The sequence below is a fragment of the Nannobrachium achirus genome (assembly GCF_963921795.1).
Source record: "Nannobrachium achirus genome assembly, chromosome: 6".
NCBI classification, from domain to species: domain Eukaryota; kingdom Metazoa; phylum Chordata; class Actinopteri; order Myctophiformes; family Myctophidae; genus Nannobrachium; species Nannobrachium achirus.
This window is the reverse complement of record NC_137815.1, coordinates 19,170,403-19,190,800: the sequence shown is the minus strand read 5'-3', so window position 1 is coordinate 19,190,800 and position 20,398 is coordinate 19,170,403.

Below are 20,398 nucleotides of genomic sequence, written 5' to 3'. Positions count from 1 at the left end.
TAGCAGATATACAAGCTCACAGCGCGGCACCGAGTGCCGCGCTGCGAGCTTGTAGATCTGCTATTTTTGAAAAAATCGTGAAAATTAGAATTTTGACCCGATTCTATAAGTGTCTTTTGAATCCTTCTAAGGTTTTTTTGAAAAACCTATGTTTCTTTATGTCAGCAATCTGGCCAGCCATCGTCAAAGAAAAGGTCCTTTTCACTTAACTGGAGCGCAGTTAGTCTGTTCTTGAGAGACTACTATGTCAGTGGTTCTCAAACCTTTTCATGTGAAGGACCCCCAAAATGATATTTATTTGGCCACAGACCCGCATCTCAAAATATCTAGTTCCAGGGACCACCCAGAAGCAAAACTTGAGTTACAAACGTTCGCTTTGAAAACACATATATCCAAAGATTTGCACACATTTTCACGACTTTTCCCCAAAAATAGCAGATCTACAAGCTCGCAGCGCGGCACTCGGTGCCGCGCTGTGAGCTTGTATATCTGCTATTTTTCACTGGTTAAAGGACAACTTTGTTTTTTTACAACAAGGATTCATATTTTAGATTGTAATTAGAGAAAAGAAAAAGTGAGTGTTAAAATGTTTTCATTTGCTTCGTTCTATTGTTTTATCGCGTTTACCGTGCTAAAATGTGGGGCATGCGTACGCATGAGGGCATGCGTACAAGTGGCTAAATATGTCTTTTTAGACACAATAAGCCAGCAGTGTCTTTATTGCTATTTACAGTAACACTTCTAGCCCCCATAAGTCACATCCAACCATGAAAGGTTGCGTTGTATCTTGGGAATGGGCTTATTCTGTGTAAAATGACATATTTAGCCACTTGTATGCATGCCCCCAACCACTAAGATAAGAATCTCTAAAACAATAGAAAGAAGTAAATGAAATAATTTTAACACTCACCTTTTATATTCTTTAATTACAATCTAAAATATGAACCCTTGTTGTAAAAAACTAAAGTTGTCCTTTAAAGCATTCAATAATTCTAGGCCTAAATGGGTTAATGGTTCGCCCGTGATTCGATTTGTCACTGGGCATGTGGTACCGCGCCATCCACATTATGGAGAGGATAGTGATTCAGATGGTGGCACACAGGCCCCTCTCCACATCACCCCACAGTGAGCTATAACCAAGCTACGGGAGCGTAATGAGAGCTAATGTGCCACCAGGCCATAATGCCGCCCCTGCTGGGCCTTGTGTGACACAGGCACATGTAAAACAGACCGGCACTGGTGGGCTGAAGGGGGGTCTCTCCCCGGGAGCAGATGGGCCTGAGAAACAGGGACGAGGACCAGGGACATGCTGGGCCCTTGATTCAGCCCGGGGAAAAGAGTGGAAGAGGCCCTCGTAATTTTTCTTTTTTTTATATTTTGTCGTTGCCGGGTGGAAACCTTGTATGTCCAAAACCGTTTGTTTCGTATTTATCATTTTAAAAATGATTTAAACTAGTGAAAACAGCCGATCTACAAGCACACAACGCCGTGCGAGGCGTTGTGTGCTTGTAGATCTGCTGTTTTCACTACTTTTGTGCGACGGCCTTGTGTGATGAAGCAGGGCTTTACTTTGCGAAAAAATGTATACATTTGAAACTTGGAGATACGAGGTTTCTGCCCAACAGTGACGATTTACTTTGTTGGCCGCCTAGCCCCCCAAAATGGAACGATGGCCGACATTTTATTTCTAATTTTTTTCCTAATGGCCGGCCTGGACCGGCCGGGAATGAACCGGCCGTTCGGGAGTTGTCCCGCTTTTCCCAATGGCCAGCACGTCCCCTGACAAGGACCCTGTGGATTCTTTGATGACTATACCATTGGCCGCGATGCAACTCACAGCACTGAAGCGCTAAATTGACGTTGTAAATAACGCTTTCGCTCTCTGACAGAGACATGCTGTTTGGAGTTTTAATCCATCTCTGTAAATCCGGTATTTCAGTGCAGTGGCACACAGCAAGGTGCATAGTTGCGACCGTAGGTCGCATTTACTACCAAAACCTCCACGGGCTGTCTGTGCGTCAGTCAGTCAGTGAGTCAGTCCGTCACACTTTTGCCCTGCTCATATCTCCACAACCGTTGCCCCCATCCATGCCAAATTTTGCACACACACTCCTTCACTGCCAAACTACAACCTCCAAGGACCCCCGGAGCCCCAGGGACCCCCAGGTCCCTGGGGGACCCCCAGATGTAAAAAATGACCAAATGTGCTCACACGTCACACGTCACACTTTTTCCCTGCTTATATCTCCGCACCCGTTGACCCGATCCATGCCAGATTTTACACACACACTCCTTGCCTGCCAAACTACAACTTCCAAGGACCCCCGGGTCCCTGGGGGACCCCCAGATGTAAAAAATGACCAAATGTGCAAAAATGACCAAATGACCACCCCAACGGGCCTGCTCACGGGGAATTCCCGGGGACCACCGACTCCTGCTGCTCCAGAACGGATGCAAAAGTGGTGGCGCCCCCAGTGGAGGACCCCCTGCCACTGCAGCGCACATAAAATGCCGTAACTCGGGCTAGGAGCGTCCGGGAGAGCCGGGGCCGGTACCTATTCGTCCGCCAAGGCAACGCGGAGACCCCACCCCTCATTTCTCACATGGCCCTATTCTAGCGCCACCTTCAGGCCGATTTTTAAAACACATTTTTGGACACTGCTCCTACAGTTTTTGCCCTAAAATCACGAATATCACTACACAGCATGTCTACACTCATGTCATCAACATGGATCAGGAAGATTTGGGAAAAACACATTTTTGCCCTATTTGTGGAGATAAGCCACCTACGGTCGCTTATCTCCCGATTAGGGAGTCTTACTGGTAATGTTTCTTTCCCGCATGGCATACGATGCGAAATTGAGGACAGTCATGGACGAACTGCAACGATGCATGCGTGAAAAAGGCTAAATGGCAACACCACTGCACTGGGCTTCAACGTATTCAATCCTCCCTGCATTTGGCGGCCAGCTTGGTCAGTTAACTTCCTTAATAAAGAGAACGGCGCATAGTTTAGGAAAAGGTTACATTGATTGTTTAAGTTGTGCTCTAAATTACAGAGGGCAGTTAAGCCATTCAGAACGGGAACACATTATTGTGTATCATTATTTTATGCTTTAACTATTGAAAAATAGCAGTTATACAAGCTCACAGCGCGGCACCGAGTGCCGCGCTGCGAGCTTGTAGATCTGCTATTTTTGAAAAATCGTGAAAATTAGAATTTTGACCCGATTCTTTAAGTGACTTTTGAATCCTTCTAAGATTTTTTGAAAAAAACCTATGTTTCTATGTCAGCAATCTGGTAGCCATCGTCAAAGAAAAGGTCCTTCTCAGTTAGTCTGTTCTTGAGAGACTACTATGTCAGTGGTTCTCAAACCTTTTCATGTGAAGGACCCCCAAACTGATATTTATTTGGCCACGGACCCCCATCTCAAAATATCTAGCTCCAGGGACCACCCAGGAGCTTTGAAAACACATATAATCAAAGATTTGCACACATTTTCACGACTTTTTTCCAAAAATAGCGGATCTACAAGCTCGCAGCGCGGCACTCGGTGCCGCGCTGCGAGCTTGTATATCTGCTATCTGCTATTTTCACTGGTTAAAGCATTCAACAATTCTAGGCCTAATAAAGAGAACAGCGCATAGTTTAGGGAAAAGGTTACATTGATTGTTTTAAGTTGTGCTCTAAATTACAAGACGGGCAGTCAAAGGTGTTTTAAATACAGAGACGTATCAAATTGCCACTGATGTCGCATCCGCGTGTGTTCAGCTGAAATCGGCGGCGGGCGGGCTATTTGTCACCTGGGCAGTCGCCTGCCACGGCCCGCTCCTCTCGGTGGTGGATAAAGAGATTAGCCAAGTGCTGAGTGCTGTTGACACTGCATGCTCACTGGTAATGGACTCATAAATTCTGCCCCCGTGTGAAAGGAGGAAGGCAGGATGAAAAAGAGAGGAGGCTAGAGCAAAGCGAACGTGGTCGTCATCGGTATAGTCGACACTATCTGTCACTGTTTCAGAACCGACCTGCTTCATAGAAGCCTAATTATACCTTGTTGCTTCTGAAAATAATTGTGTTGCAAGTGAAAGTTGAGTTGCATCGATTGAAAATCCTATTTTAGTTGAGCGTAATTAGTCTTAAAGCCAACATTTTTAGTAGTATTTTACAGAGGACACCTCCGTATGGGAGAGTGTTTTCTGCTGGTGTTTCAGTCCAAGTGTATCAAAGGGTGCGTTCGGAAATGCGCACCGGTTCTGGTTAGGGTTAGTTTTAGGCATAGTTTTACTGAGGTTAGGGTTAGGGTTAGGGTTGGGATTAGGCATAGTTTTACTGAGGTTAGGGTTAGGATTAGGGTTGCGTTTAGGCACTCACTACACTGAGCACACACCTGGTGCGCATTTCCGAACGCACCCTTTGATACACTCTGACTGAAACACCAGCAGGAAACACTCTCCCACCTCCGTATGGTCTATCTATGCTCTGTTAGAACTGTGATAGCCTACCCAGAATTCAATTCAAAACAAAACCAAGGAAGTATCGTTCCTAAAAGAAAGTGACTCAGTATCACTTTAAATTTCTGGTTTCACTATTCCTCAACGTGGTACATTTTCTGCTTTTGACTAACATGCTTGCAGTATAATTATGTACTGCATGCTAGGGCATTCACGAATAGTGATTTTTAGTATTCTAATTATTCGACCTCAAAGTATTCGAATAGTTGAATATTCGACAGGACTGGCCGAGTCACATTAAATGTAATACATACAATTCCAAGTGCTTCTCAGGGTGGGGGTCTCCAGTTCAAATACGTTTATTTTGGGCGTCACGGCCTAAATACCCCTGGTATAGAGCATTAACAAATTCATCCACCAGGGGCATTGACAACTCCATTCTTATGACTTCCTATCTAGCCAAGCTTTGTAAACTATATATTTTTTAAAGAGAGAAAGAAATAAGCGAATATTCGACTTCGGTGAACAACGTTGAATAGTGACTTTGATATTCGAATATTCGAATATTTGGTGAATGCCCTACTGCATACCCATGTAATACACTGTTTTAGTACGCAATTACGTCACGAACGTCACTCAACGTCCATTGAACCCTATTGTAGACCCCAGCGGTGCACTCTTTTTCTTGTGCATGTATTTTTCACCCCGCCTGCAGTTCCAGCTTTGGCCACTATGTCCTTTTGCTTCAAGTCTAGCCCTGGGTTCTGGGGGCTTGGTGTTGAGGCCCTGCACTCCAATAATATTCCAGTAGTATACTATACACAGCTATGCCCTCAGTGTTAACTTAGCTCTATGGATTGTGTGTATGTTTACCTGGAAGCACTACAGTGTTGCTCAGAAATAGCAAATCTACAAGCTCACAAGCGTTCCAATGCTTAATTGTTTTTGACAATGTTTGCCTATAATGACAGGGACACCAGGATGAAAGTGGTTGAGCAAATTCATAGTCAACTTTTAACTTGGGATTGGGTTTCTTCATCAAGAGATAATATCAAAACATGGCATACAGCAGGGGTCTTCAACGTTTTCAGGCCAACGACCCCTTAGTGGAGAGAGAGATGAAGCAGGGTCCCCCACAACCCTTTCATAGATTCCATATAGTTTCATCGTTTGACAGCACAATCATCAGTGTGTTTTGGATTCATGTCGATTTGTGTTTTCAGATATTTAACCACTTGAGCCGTCATTACCTAATAAACTTGACCTTTTACTCTGTACTTGGTCTGCTCTTTTTCCCCCTCTACACCAAACCTCTTTGCCGAAAATAGCTGATCTACAAGCTCACAACGGCTCGCAGCGCGAGGCATTGTGAGCTTGTAGATCTGCTATTTTTGGCTACAGTTCTCAGAATATGGACACTAGGGTTCAAGTTGTTAATATGAAAAGGATTGGTAGATTTTGAGGACCCCCTCTAGTAACTCTGAGGACCCCCTAAGGGTCCCGGGCCCTCTGTTGAAGACCTCTGGCATAGAGTACACAGAAGTCTTGTTGGTTGTGTGACATATAGTAGGGAGTCACATTTGTTCCTGCTGTTTATATTTCAATTTTTTGATCATTTTTCAAATTAGTCATAATGCATTTTATTTATAACACACTTTACATTCTTGCGAATCTCAAAGTGCTACAGGGTTAAAAGCATGGCATAAAAACAGCATATATTGTAGGCCACCAACCAATTACATGGGACCCAACTAGGCTAGACTTAAGGTGGTTGCACACTGCTGCGTTTTTCGGGCCGAATATCGGAGTGAATTTCGGAGCACGCAAATAAAAAAAGCAGCAGTGTGCAACCACCTTAAAGGGTCAAATTAAAACTAGATCCTGAGAGCACATTTATAATTTAGATGTATCTTTCCCTAAAAGCCAATGTTTCCTCTTACAGAGGAACACACAGTTCAGCATACGTTCAGCATCTTAATTAAAACACGCAAACAAATTCATTTGTATGCCAGACCTGTCTTTAATGGTATGCTAAGTCTTGCATTCAGCAATGACAGCACTCTGCTCGGTGTGTGCCCGAGAGTGCGAGACAAGTTGGAGTTTAATCCATTCAGAACGGGTACACATTATTGAGTATCATTATTTTATGCTTTAACTATTGAAAAATAGCAGATATACAAGCTCACAGCGCGGCACCGAGTGCCGCGCTGCGAGCTTGTAGATCTGCTATTTTTGAAAAATCGTGAAAAATTTGAATTTTGACCTGAAAGTGTCTTTTGAATCCTTCTAAGATTTTTTGAAAAACCTATGTTTCTATGTCAGCAATATGGCTGGCCATCGTCAAAGAAAAGGTCCTTTTCACTTAACTGGAGCTCAGTTAGTCTGTTCTTGAGAGACTACTATGTCAGTGGTTCTCAAACCTTTTCATGTAAAGTAAAGGACCCCCAAAATTATATGTATTTGGCCACGGACCCGCATCTCAAAATATCTAGTTCCAGGGACCACCCAGAAGCAAAATTTGAGTTACAGACGTTCGCTTTGAAAATGTATTCAAAGATTTGCACACGTTTTCACTGATTTTTCCAAAAATAGCAGATCTACAAGCTCGCAGCGCGGCACTCGGTGAGCTTGTATATCTGCTATTTTTCACTGGTTAAAGCATTCAATAATGCTAGACCTAAATGGGTTTAAATGAGGCTTAGCGCTGCAGAATCAGTTTAATGGCCTGGACGTGATGGTGATTCATGGTCATCAGTGACTTCGCTGTGGAGAAAGATAGCAAGGGACAAATGTCCCCTGGCAGCACGGATGTCACACTCCAGCTATAAACTCACACAGGGCCAATATTGATCTTTTAAGATTCCAGTAACTGTTAAGAGGCCACTTGCATCTCAATGTGTCCTTCAGAAATTAAAATAATTACAACAAAACAAAACAAAACAAAACACTGAAGCATATTTTTTCCGGTCCCATCCTAATTTACAGTACACTTTAAGACAGAATAAGACATAATAAAGCCATAATAAGAAATAATGTGTTGGTAATTAGAACTAATATGTTTTATTAGACAGAAACAAAGACAGAATAGCAGAAAGAGCGGATACATTCTCTGGCACCGGCACCTGCCGCGGAACTGCCGCGGCAGGTACCGCAGCACGACCGGCAGTTCGAACGGCAGTCGCACTGCAATCGCCAGCGATAGGACTGGCAGTTCGAAACTGCCGGTCCGTGCGGTGGTGGCTGCCGCGGCAGTTACCAGTGATGCCGGTCTTACCTACAGCTCCGTGCGGCGGCCGCCGGTCCTATATCGCCGGCGATGCAGCACGACTGACGGTCGAACTGCCGGTCGGCAGGTGCCGGTGCCAGAGAATGCATTCGCTCTTTCTGCTATTCTGTCTTTGTTTCTATCTAATAAAACATATTAGTTCTAATTACCAACACATTATTTCTTATGATGGCTTTATTATGTCTTATTCTGTCATTACTGTAAATTAGGATGGGACCTTTTTTCAGCAATCAGCGGCTGTCTCTCCCTTTTTTCCTTTAGACTCAGTCCATCTGCATTTCCCTTGATTCCACATTGAATGTGCATGGTGATTTGCCAACCCAAGAGAAACAAATACATGCATAAAAATAAATACATAAAGCAGGTAAAAGAAGCAACACTTGTAAAGTGCCATAAAACTGGCTCCAGTATAAGTATATACAGTATAGGTTTATAATGGCATTTTCTGGAATACATTTATACATAGAAATGTTTGGTAATCATCTTGAAAACAACTCTTCTTTTGTTGATTCAATTAATTATAGAGTCAATTAAAACAGGAAACATCAAGTTACCCGGTGCAAGCAACAACATTAACTGAGAGTGTGATTGTGTGAGTAAGATAAATGAATGGGCTTAAAACACATGTGCTGTTAACTCTTTCTGCTTGTATTGTACTTGGAAAACAAATGTCTCTGATTAATTTTCATCTGAAAAATGTGTGTTCATTCTAGCGTCGCATAGCCAGACAAATCTGCCATTGCAAAAAAAATATGCCCTTGGCAGTAACCTAACCTTGACCCCAACATCAGTAAAACTAACGCTGGTGAATGCTAACCTGGTGAAATGCTAACCTGCCAACGCTGGTGAATGCTAACCTGGTGAAATGATAACCTGCCAACGCTGGTGAATGCTAACCTGGTGAATGCTCGATCCCTGTTTCTAAGTGGGGGTGTTTCTGAATGGGGATGTTTCTAAGTGGGGGTGTTTCTGAATGGAGTTCCGGCCCCGCTCAGGGGTTCAAATATTTCACGGCTCACAAGTCGTGAGGAACCAACCAGTGACCCAGTATGCAAATGTAGGCGGGATTTAGGTTGTGAGAAACCTTGTCTGGCTATGCCAGGCTATGTTCATTCTGCCATCAGGGCGTCTAAGGCATAGGATATTCACATAGAAAAATATCTAGGTCCACACGACAAAGATATCTAGGTCTAACGAGCACACACACAGTAAAGTCTTCAGAGATATCCGGGTTCCATGTCTACACGGATCCAGTGAATCGGATATTTTTCAATGTCACTTCACTTATTTATCCGGTTTAAAAAATATCCAGCTTTGCGGCCGAAATATCCAGCTTCATGTTGCTGCAAGCCCCAACAGCACAAAAAAATGTCTAGCTTCAGAAATATCCAGCTCCGTGTAGCCATGGCCTAAAACCTTCCCCATGAACATACTAACATCAACGACAACATCAATCCTAAACATCTCCCATGTTCCATCGCTCTAATTAGTCATGAGGCCTTTACTGAGCTGCAGTGTTTTTTCATGCTACTGTCGAACAGGCATTTTTCACCTCAACATTTAAATCTGTCCAATTTACACACGTGCACACGCTATTATTATCGAAGACACACACATAACACTCATGACAGCGGGTCAATTCAGGTTAATCCAGCGTGATTTTATGGAAGAGAGGTTAACGATGCTCCCATAAATTTAGTCATTATGCTTATTGGCCACAACAAGATCAACACAGAGGTTGTGCTGTTCCATTTCAATTACTAGCTGTCATTTCAATCTACAGTGATTCATTTGCTGAAAGTCAATACCATTACGTCTCAGCTGAGATATTATCATGTGCAGTACCGTCGCTTCACTTCAGCTTATGACATGTTCCATGTTAATACAGACACAGGCTACAACAAATAAGAAGCACCATCCTAATAGGCACGGCACATTAATATCTAATGTCTTTAAAAAAAAACATCCTCAACCCGTCTCCAGCTCTTCAAGACATCCCATGATTGACATGTATTTAATACCCTGGCCTGAATCAATAACACACCATAGCTTTAACCTGGCATGTGTCTCCCATCCCCGCATCATTCTTACAGTAGGACCTACATCTTTGCTCTGTGATTGACGAGGATCTAATTGGTGAAATCAATAACCTGTAATGGCTGTCACCTGGTAAATCCATCTCAGGCAGCAGCGAGCTTGTGTTCCTAATGTTTTCACCGGCAAAACATAATCTGTTCTTTTATCTGCTGGTTTCGCAAGCCTCACAGTTAACAGATAGAAACAGATCTGTTCTAAGATTGCCGGAGTGAAAACAAAACGACCTGAGTTCTTTCAGTATAGCCAACAAATCCTCCAGAAAGCTGCGAGCATTTTGACTTCTCCAGGACATGTTTTAGTAGGACAATTTTCTCTTTTGCCATAGGGTGTCATTACTGTACTGTATGTCTTACCTGCTTGCAAAAGCAACCTTCGTTCTAAATCGTTCATCCCTTTGGGTCAACATTGAAATGTTTCCAATCTCTTCTACTTGTTATTAGCGTCTATATTTTGTGCATTGTTGTCTTGAGCCGACTGCTATGCCCATATATGGTTACAGTATGTTTCTCCCAGAATAGGGATGCTGTGGATCAAGTATAGAGGGTAGAGCCGATACGATATGCAGTGGGAAAGGGAGATTGCACAGCCCTGGGTAGGCCATCCGGCCTGGCAGAGATATTTATCCCATTTATTTGTTTTGCCTTTGTTACCTTGTTACTTACTGAATGTTTAAAGGGGAAGACCACCCATTTTCAATATTGATCTATGTCATTAACTCTTTGCGTGCCAGCGCCCTCTAGGGGCCAAAGAATGCCAGCGCATCTCTCATAGGCGAGCGCTTTAGCTTCCAGGACTTCAGCTTCCAGGACCTGACGTGCTCACGTTGATGCACGGCATGGAAATGTCCCGGATGAAGATGCTGACAGAATGGCTATTCCCATTTTGTCATCTAAAAGATCATTTTTGGGCGATTTCGCCGTAAATAAACCTCGCGCCGCTTTCCTAAAACACAAAAAAGAGATATAAGCCTTTAAAGATGCGGTCTTTCATTGGATTAGGCGGAGATTGGCGATTGCGTTCGCAAATTACGGCCGGCCGGGACGTTGTTAGCTTTCGGCTAGTAGCTACAAAAATCAAGCCAGGCTTCAGAAGGCCTCTTATCATTTTATTCATTTAATTAAATAAAGCCGAACTACTTCGGGATCGGCACACTCGTGTACTCATCGGAAGCGGCGCCGAACATCGGGTGAACATTGGGGAGCTCAAAAATGTATTTTAAACCATTTTTAATGGAATATATCGTCGGACAGAGTAGAACGGCTAGCTGGCTAGCGGCTAGCGAGCCAGGACCACCCACGACTCTACAAGCAGCTCGGGGTAAGTGAATTAATAAAAAAAAGATTGTATTGGATTGAAATAAAGCCGAACTAGTTCGGGATCGGCACCAGATGAGTTCATTCTTAGCCAAATCGCCTTTCATCGCCATTTTGAGGACGCCAAACCGTGCCAGATCGCCAAACGTCGCCTTGGGGATCATTTTCTGATGATTTTGGTATTTTTTTGACATTTTTTGAGCTATAAATGACCATTCTAGCTTCATATAAGCTTCAGCAAGGATTCTGCGATGGAAGTGACGTCATCGCCGGAAACCGGAAATCGAGCGTGTCAAACATGTACCCGAGCATATATTTTACATTGGAAGCCATTACAGCAACTCAGCTCTATCTCACGTTCTAAACGTCGGATCTTGATCCGGTTTGAAGGCTCTGTGCGTCAATTGGGCATCTAAGGCACATAGTCGATACTTTTTTTTTTTTTTTAAGAGCGCGGATGGCGTGCACGGGTCCCGGGCCGTTCCATGCTAACGCTAATGCTAAGTGAATGGACTGGTTGCTAATTTGAGGCCTTCTAGCAATCGCCAGAGACCTTAATCGCTGGCGACATCTAGTGTACACTATATAGACTACAGCCTACCAAAATGTCATGCATATAAGGGAGATCTACTGTGACTCTGAAAAATTAATAATATTCCTGGCAGTATAGGCGCAAACGCATATTGTAAATGGCTGTGTTAATGACATAGTTCAATATTGAAAATGGGTGGTCTTCCCCTTTAAGATCATTATTCCACATTCCACTCTTTGGAGTACTTGTATAAAACTAACTGGCCCCTAATGGGATTGATAAAGTTACCTAAAGCTGAATTATTTCCTCACAATGCAAACAGGAGTAGACCTACTGGTCTGTCTGTGTCCTTCTTTATTACACTTATATTGAGTCAAAGCAACATGCTATTATTTGATACTGTTTCAATTCATAAATCCCCTTGTGTGTCCCATGATTTAGTTTACTGTAGATATGCTTTAAATATAATTATGAAAAACGACTTAAAAATGTATTAGATGAACAATGGGCAGTCTGCAATGCATTCCACAGGCAGTCCACTCCTAAATTAACCCATTTAGGCCTAGAATTATTGAATGCTTTAACCAGTGAAAAATAGCAGATATTCAAGCTCACAGCATGGCACCGAGTGCCGTGCTGCGAGCTTGTAGATCTGCTATTTTTGAAAAAGTCGTGAAAATGTGTGCAAATCTTTGAATATATGTGTTTTCAATGCGAATGTTTGTAACTAAAATTTTGCTTCTGGGTGGTCCCTGGAACTAAATATTTTGAGATGCGGGTCCGTGGCCAAATAAATATCATTTTGGGGGTCCTTCACATGAAAAGGTTTGAGAACCACTGACATCTCTCAAGAACAGACTAACTGAGCTCCAGTTAAGTGAAAATGACCTTTTCTTTGACAATGGCTATAGCCAGATTGCTGACATAGAAACACAGGTTTTTCAAAAAACTTTAGAAGGATTCAAAAGACACTTATAGAATCGGGTAAAAATTATAATTTTCACGATTTAAAAAAAATAGCAGATCTACAAGCTTGCAGCGCGGCACCGAGTGAGCTTGTTGTATATCTGCTATTTTTCAAAAGTTAAAGCATAAAATAATGCTACACAATACCCATTCTGAATGGATTCTTAATCTACTAACCAAATAGAAGCCTGTAAATGAAGATGGCTATTTAATGACATTTTGAGAACCTGCCATAAACAGATTTAGGGATTGTTTGTCATTCTACAGGAAGGGTGTCTCAGAAGCAGAAAAACAAGCCTCCAGCAGTGTTTTCTTCCTGGCCATGATGTGATGTGAAGCTATATTTACACTGCTGTGACACAAGAGTTGTTCCTGCTGCCTGGTCCGCCCATAAACTTGAAAGGTGACAAGATCCTGGCTTACTAAAGGCAGCGCAGGCCATATACTGTAGACTTTCCACAGATGTACTGTATGTGGATGAGTTTGTGTACATGTTGGCATCTGTGTGTAAATGTGCACATCATCAATGGGAACGATTATTATGTTTATTATTTGTGCTCTGTACAAGTGAATTGTATTGTACTGTACGTTATTTGAATAGGCACAGGCCTACTGGTCTTAAAGGAGTAGTTCACCCCCAAAATGACCTTTTCTCTATTGATTACTCATGCCATGGAGAGTAGAGTTCAATAATATTTTTAGTTTTTTGTCGCATTCCTAAGACAAAAATGTGATAACAATAAATTTACCCCCATTCGTTCCGGATGGGGACCCGTTTCGAAACGGGTCCCCATCCGGAATCAATGGGGGTAAATTTACTCGAATCAAATTTTTGTCTTAGGAATGTGACAAAAACCAAAAAATATTATTGAACTCTACTCTCCATGGCATGAGTAGGCTAATCAATAGAAAAAAAGTCATTTTGGGGGTGAACTACTCCTTTAAGAAGGTGTCACATGGACGGACCGCATCAGAAATGTGGACCTCTATGGAGACCTACCACGGGTCACGGACAAGGTCAGAGGAAGAAGGATGAGGCTGGCAGGACACTGTGTCAGGCACCCAGAGCTGGAGGCTAATAAACTGACCCTATGGGAGCCAATCCAGGGCAAAGCCAGGAGGGGAAAAAGGCGAACCACCTATGTAGACGTGCTGCGGCGCGACAGCTCTGCTCACAACACTGCAGAGCTCAAGAACCTGATGTTGGATAGGAGACTGTGGACGGCAGCGATCCAGGAATCCCGAGTTGGTGTTGGCTAGACCTCACTCTCGAAGAATGATGATGATGATGATGATGATGATGAAGAATACACCTAGAATATTAAATAACATGAGTGCCTAAAATACAAAACAGCATAAACAAACTTTGGCTGCACCTCATTGGCCTTTGTACTGTGGAGGAGAACTTGACTGATAGATAAATAATGAAGATAACATATGTGTGCTCAGATTAACACAGATTATTTGACTGTTGTACTGTGTAAAGCAGGGACAAATAATAATAATAATAATACATTCCACTTAAAGAAACTTCATGGATCCCAAATGAATTAAACACTGGGTAAAATACAGGGAAGAGACAGAGAGAAAAATAATGTCCATATGTTCGGTCACTCCACTCCCCTTGTTCTGGTTTCGCTGAAAGACTTGAAAACAGTCACAGGAAGGAGTGCGTCAAGATAGAGTTCCTTTTTTAAGCCACAGTCTCATTGTTTTACCTCCAAACAGGAGAGGGGAGAAGCACTCTTTACTAGCCTGACGCAAACAGGAGACAGATACTGTAATGACAGATGGGCCCCAAACACTCAAACTACACGTGTTTTGAGCACAGGTCCCCTCACTTAATTCATAGATATACTGCTGTAATCATAGTGCTTTGGAAATTACACCAAGAATGTACTGACATCATATTTTTGTACTGTTTCAGTGCAATGAGTCATGTCATCAACATGGATCTGGCCCATTTAGCGCCACCATCAGGCCGATTTTTTCAAAAACATTTTCACGCAAACATCACGCAAAGCGGTACACTGTCTCTAAAGTCATGTCATCAACATGGATCGGTCCCATTTCCCATATTCCCTCCTGATTGGCTACGACTGCCTTCTAAGGTTTGTGAACTTTGTGTATGCAACCTAATGGTCGCTTATCTCCCGATTAGGGAGTCTTACTGGTTTAGTTCCCTCAGTTTCTTCCTTCTATACCGATGTGCACACTCTCACGCACGCACGCACGCACGCACGCACGCACGCACGCACGCACGCACGCACGCACGCACGCGCGCGCGCGCGCGCGCGCACGCACGTCCCGAAACATTTAAATGCATTTGAAACATCTGCCTTACAGCGGTTTGTTTGTCAGGAGATCTGTCATGGTTCTCTCGTGCTGCAGACCACATCGCCCTCCTTCCTCCCCTTTATTGACTCAATATGAAAACACAATTATTCCACCAACAAAAGGGGGTCAGAGGCAGAGCCATTTGATGTTTTTCAATGAGCTAAACAATCTGTTATACTGCCCCAGCAAGAAGAGTGGCACAGTGCCGGAAAGAAACAACAAAACACTCCCTTGATGAATGGGCGTTTAGAAGGCTGCAACGCGGCCACAAAACGTTTTCTTCCCTACATCTGACCGTTCTTCAAGGTTCTGTGGTGGTCTGTGTTGAACAGTGTAAGACAGGGATCTTCAACATTTTCAGGCCAAGGACCCCTTGTTTGAGAGAGAGATGAAACAGGGACCCCCACATTGCCCACAACCTTATCATAGATTCCATATAGTTTAATCGTTTGACAGCACAATCATCAGTGTATTATGGATTCATGTCAATTTGTGTTTTCAGATATTTAACCACTTGAGCCGCATCAATACTTAATAAACTTGAACTTTCACTCTGTACTTAGTATTCTCTTTTTTTTCCTCTACACCAAACCTCTTTGCCAAAAATAGCCGATCTACAAGCTCTGCGAGGCGTTGTGAGCTTGTAGATCTGCTATTTTTGGCTAAAGTTCTCAGAATATGGACGTTAGGGTTCAAGTGGTTAGGAGAAAAAAGGTTTCTATCACACAAAGATTTGGAGGACCCCCTGTAGTAACTCTGGGGACCCCCTAGGGGTCCCGGACCCCCTGTTGAAGACCCCTGGTGTAAGATGTTGCGACTCTTTTAATAGGTACATGTCTTGTCTGGCGAGCCATCATGCATGGTGTGTGTTGTTTGCCTACACAGAATTAATTTCCCACATGTTGACGTCTGGAGTAATCCCACTGCACAGCTGGCACTTTGGTTTTTGACCTTCAAGTGTTTCAAGAGCGAGGACTCATTGCAGGCACGTGCACACATAGACATCAAAGGGGGCTTGAGCCCCTGCCCTTTTATCCGTCTGTAAAAACTGCCCTCTCCAGACCATGAATGCAGTGAAAGAAATGCAAATGCCCCCCTTTCCATTGCCATACCCGAAGGCGGCATTCAAGATAATTTCCTTTTCCAAAATCTCCTTAACTTGAATGCAGCATCTTATGTTGAAAGAATTGCCCTCTCTGTGTAGAAATCTATGCCGTACGGCGTACGCCACATCTCCAGTATTCACTTGGTTATGCTTAGTTCAGTGTGGGATCGAGCTCCGAAAATAGCCAACCTTCAAGTTCACAACGCGTGCGACACTATTCACACGCTATCGATATTTTCACCAAAAGGCCCTTTTTTGAATTTTCAGCCCCTGCCTCTCTAACATTCTCTGCACGTCCCTGACTTGTTGTAACACATTTTGTCCTTGTTTGCCGGCGTGTGTTGTGTCCACGGCCACAGCGGGGCGGCCCCGCCTCTGCTGCTGGGGAATGCTTTGGTCACAGCTCTCTGAGTGTCCCCCGCGTCCTCCTCAGGAAGAGTCTGACTTGTTCACCTCACTTTGAGCTAGGGCACTATTCGACGTTGTTCACCGAAGTCGAATATTCGCTTGTTTTTTTTTCTTTCTCTAAAATATATATAGTCTATATATAGTCTATAGCTTAGGAAGTCATAAGAATGAGTTATCAATGCCCCTGGTGGATGCATTTCTTAATGCTCTATACCAGGGGTTCTCAAACCTTTTTAGGCTGTGACCCCCAAAATAAACATATTTGAACTGGGGACCCCCACCCTGACAAGCACTTGGAATTGTAGGTATTACGTTTAATGTGACTCGGGTCCACAGATAAATATTGTGAAAATAGCAGATCTACATACTCACAACGCCTCGCAACGCGAGGCGTTGTGAGCATGTAGATCGGCTATTTTCACAATGTTCGCCTCTTGCTTACTTAATATTTGACAGTTTGGCCAGTCCTGTCGAATATTCGACTATTCGAATACTTTGAGGTTGAATAATTCGAATACTAAAAATCACTATTCGTGAATGCGCTACTTTGAGCCACATGTAACTTGGTCTTTTACAGCTCTGGTTCTCAACCCGGAGTCCGGGGACCCCCAGGGGTCCTTGAGGGGGTTCCAAGGGGCCCCCAGGTAAATGATTGATACCGGTAGTTATAGGAACCAAACTGACACGCTTATTGGGTCCATTTTCACACACTCTTCTTTTTTTTTTAAAGCAAAGCAAAACCTCTATTCTGCACAAGCTTTCAGCTAGGTTCGGAGAGTGTAGTTAACTGGACTTTCCATGTTATTAATCCATTTTGATATGCTAATCATATGTAATTGTGTGCATTTTGTGTCATTGCTGACCGTTGCATTTTCTTGTCTTTATTTGTATATGTTTGTCTTTTAAATTTTCTTCCCCGTGGACTAAAGCACTTCAAACTGTGTGGGTCCATGAAATGAAAAGGGTTAAGGAATCACTGTTTTACAGATGGGGAGACGGGAGGGATGAGGCCAGTACATTTGTCATGCCACAGACAAACTGGCAATAGTATTAAAGTATTCCCATAATTTGTCAAGTTTATTTCCCCATGTGACAGCTGAAATAGCTGTAAGTCAGTGATCTAAAGTGCCAACTAGGACAGTGGTTCGCCTCGCAACGACAGTGGTACGCCTCGCAACGCCTCGCGTTGCGAGGCGTTGTGAGCATGTAGATCGTCTATTTTTCAATGACTGCCTCTAATATTTGACAATTTGACTAATGTATAATGTTTCATTTTTTAGAGGTATTAAAAACTCATTGAATGCCATTTCAAGATGGCCCCCAAGTACCAGACTGCCACTATCCTAGATTTCTAGTGCACGGATCAATTTTTAGTGCACGGATCGTGCACGCCCATGCACCATATATGCATCATATGTGTAGTACTTTTTAACAGCTTTCAAACAAAAAAATCCGCTTGGAAATCCGTTCAGGCATTCATGAGTTACAAGCCTTCAAAGTCAGACAAAACAGCCATTTTTGACATTTTGAAAGATGTGTTTGTTTGTTATGGGGCTACACATGCAATTTCACAATTGCGATCATGCCTAATACATCTGAGGCATTTTTAGAATTTTTTTTATAAAAAAAATTTTTGATTTTTTTTTTTTATTTTTTTTTTCAAAATGGCTTCCAACTCGGGAAACTCGGGCTCTGGCAGCCTGGGACTACTGTAATAACTCGGGAAACTCGGGCCTTGGCAGTCAATGAGTTAAAAAGTCCTTAAATTGTCAACATTAGAAATGTGCAGATACCCTCTATACACTATGTTGGTTTGTTTGCTGTTGAGAGAAAACAATGTTGCACATTATGTCTGGGGACCCCCCAAAATAATGTGGGGACCCCCCTGGGGGTCCCGACCCACAGGTTGAGAACCACTGAACTAGGAGACCTCTTTTGAGAGTCTTTTCAACCATCCAAGACTCTTCAGACAAACCCGGATTACTTCACTTCATTCATTGAGGAACAACTCGCCGCCACACCAACGGGTTAAACGCGGCTGCGATGTCCATCAGTTGCTAAGGAAGTGAAGTTGGGTAGTGCAGGAAACGGGGAGAACCATTTCCTGTTATGTAAAGGTTTTAAGGGACCGCTAATACACCAATCAGCTGTCAGATGAGAGCAGGAAAACAAGGCTTGGATGTAGGCCTACTGTCAGGTTTCACAGTGTTGGACTACTGACCTAGGATTGTGTATCATTATTTTATGCTTTAACTATTGAAAAATAGCAGATATACAAGCTCACAGCGCGGCACCGAGTGCAGCGCTGCGAGCTTGTAGATCTGCTATTTTTGAAAAATCGTGAAAATTTGAATTTTGACCCGATTCTATAAGTGTCTTTTGAATCCTTCTAAGATTTTTTTTTGAAAAACCTATGTTTTTATGTAAGCAATCTGGCCAGCCATCGTCAAAGAAAAGGTCCTTTTCACTTAAATGTAGCTCAGTTAGTCTGTTCTTGAGAGATTACTATGTCAGTGGTACTCAAACCTTTTCATTTGAAGGACCCCCAAAATGATATTTATTAGGCCACGGACCCCCATCTCAAAATATTTCGTTCCAGGGACCACCCAGAAGCAAAATTTGAGTTACAAACGTTCGCTTTGAAAATACATATACCGGTATTCAAAGATTTGCACACATTTTCACAACTTTTTCAAAAATAGCAGATCTGCAAGCTCGCAGTGCGGCACCCGGTGCCGCGCTGTGAGCTTGTATATCTGCTATTTTTCAATGGTTAAAGCATTCAATAATTCTAGGCCTAAACAGGCTAGTTATCTGTTGATAATTGATTCTCCTTCAGATGCTCAACAATTAACTGGATCAGGTGTATTATATGTGAGAACTATTAGCCTACCTATGATAACCTATCACTGCACCCACCATAATTACACAGTCCTAGTGTAACTGTTATCTATCAGGTGAATAAATAAATACATAAATAAATAAAGTACACCACAGAATAACAGAACATTTGTACTTTCCAAAAAGCTACAAGATTGCAAATATGAAAGTAAAATAATAAATAATTACTATTAATAGAACATGATAGATCAGTAGAGTAGGCTATCAAGGACAATAAGGAAAAATACGGCTTTCGAACTCAAACTTAAACATAAATAAATACATATGTGTAACATGGGCTAAACGAAATCCATGTAGTGTAAACCAATAGCTGCCAAATATTAATAAACGTTACAAAAAGATCACAAACCTCAGATATGTGTTTGAACTTTGAAGTTAGCCACATCACATGACATAGCCTATCAGCCGGTGGTGATAATTATCATTTGATTGATTGATTGATTGATTGAAGACGTTATTAGAAGGTTGCATAGGAAAAGGTACAGTTTCATGACGGTACAGTTCACTGGTACAAGGTCTACTAAAAGGAGATCCATGAAAAGACTAAGCTTATTTCCACTGGAAACCATTGAAGTATCTCATATAACATTGAATGACAGACAAATAGAATCATCATGATAGCCAATTGGATCAAGAGTCAAGACTACATTTGATCAAGACAAATGTCTATGAAATCGATCAAATAGGCTACATCTATGATAGTCTTGGTCCAAGGCTATAATCATGACATGATCCCAAAGCTGTATAGGCTTGTTTCCAATCCTATCCCTGTTTTCTCTCAGGTTTTCCTCTCACTGAAGACTTTTCTCTGCGCGTTTCCATCTCCAGCGATGAGGAAACTCAGAGGAGCGGCTCTGCTCTGCAGTCGCACCCTCCAGGGGTGTCGCACCAAATTATGGGCCCTGGGTACAAGGATCACTGTGGGCCCCCCATGAATGTTCTTCATAGGGGGAGGTGGTTGTTTAACCATACTTTATGGGTTTAACCCATTTAGACTGGGA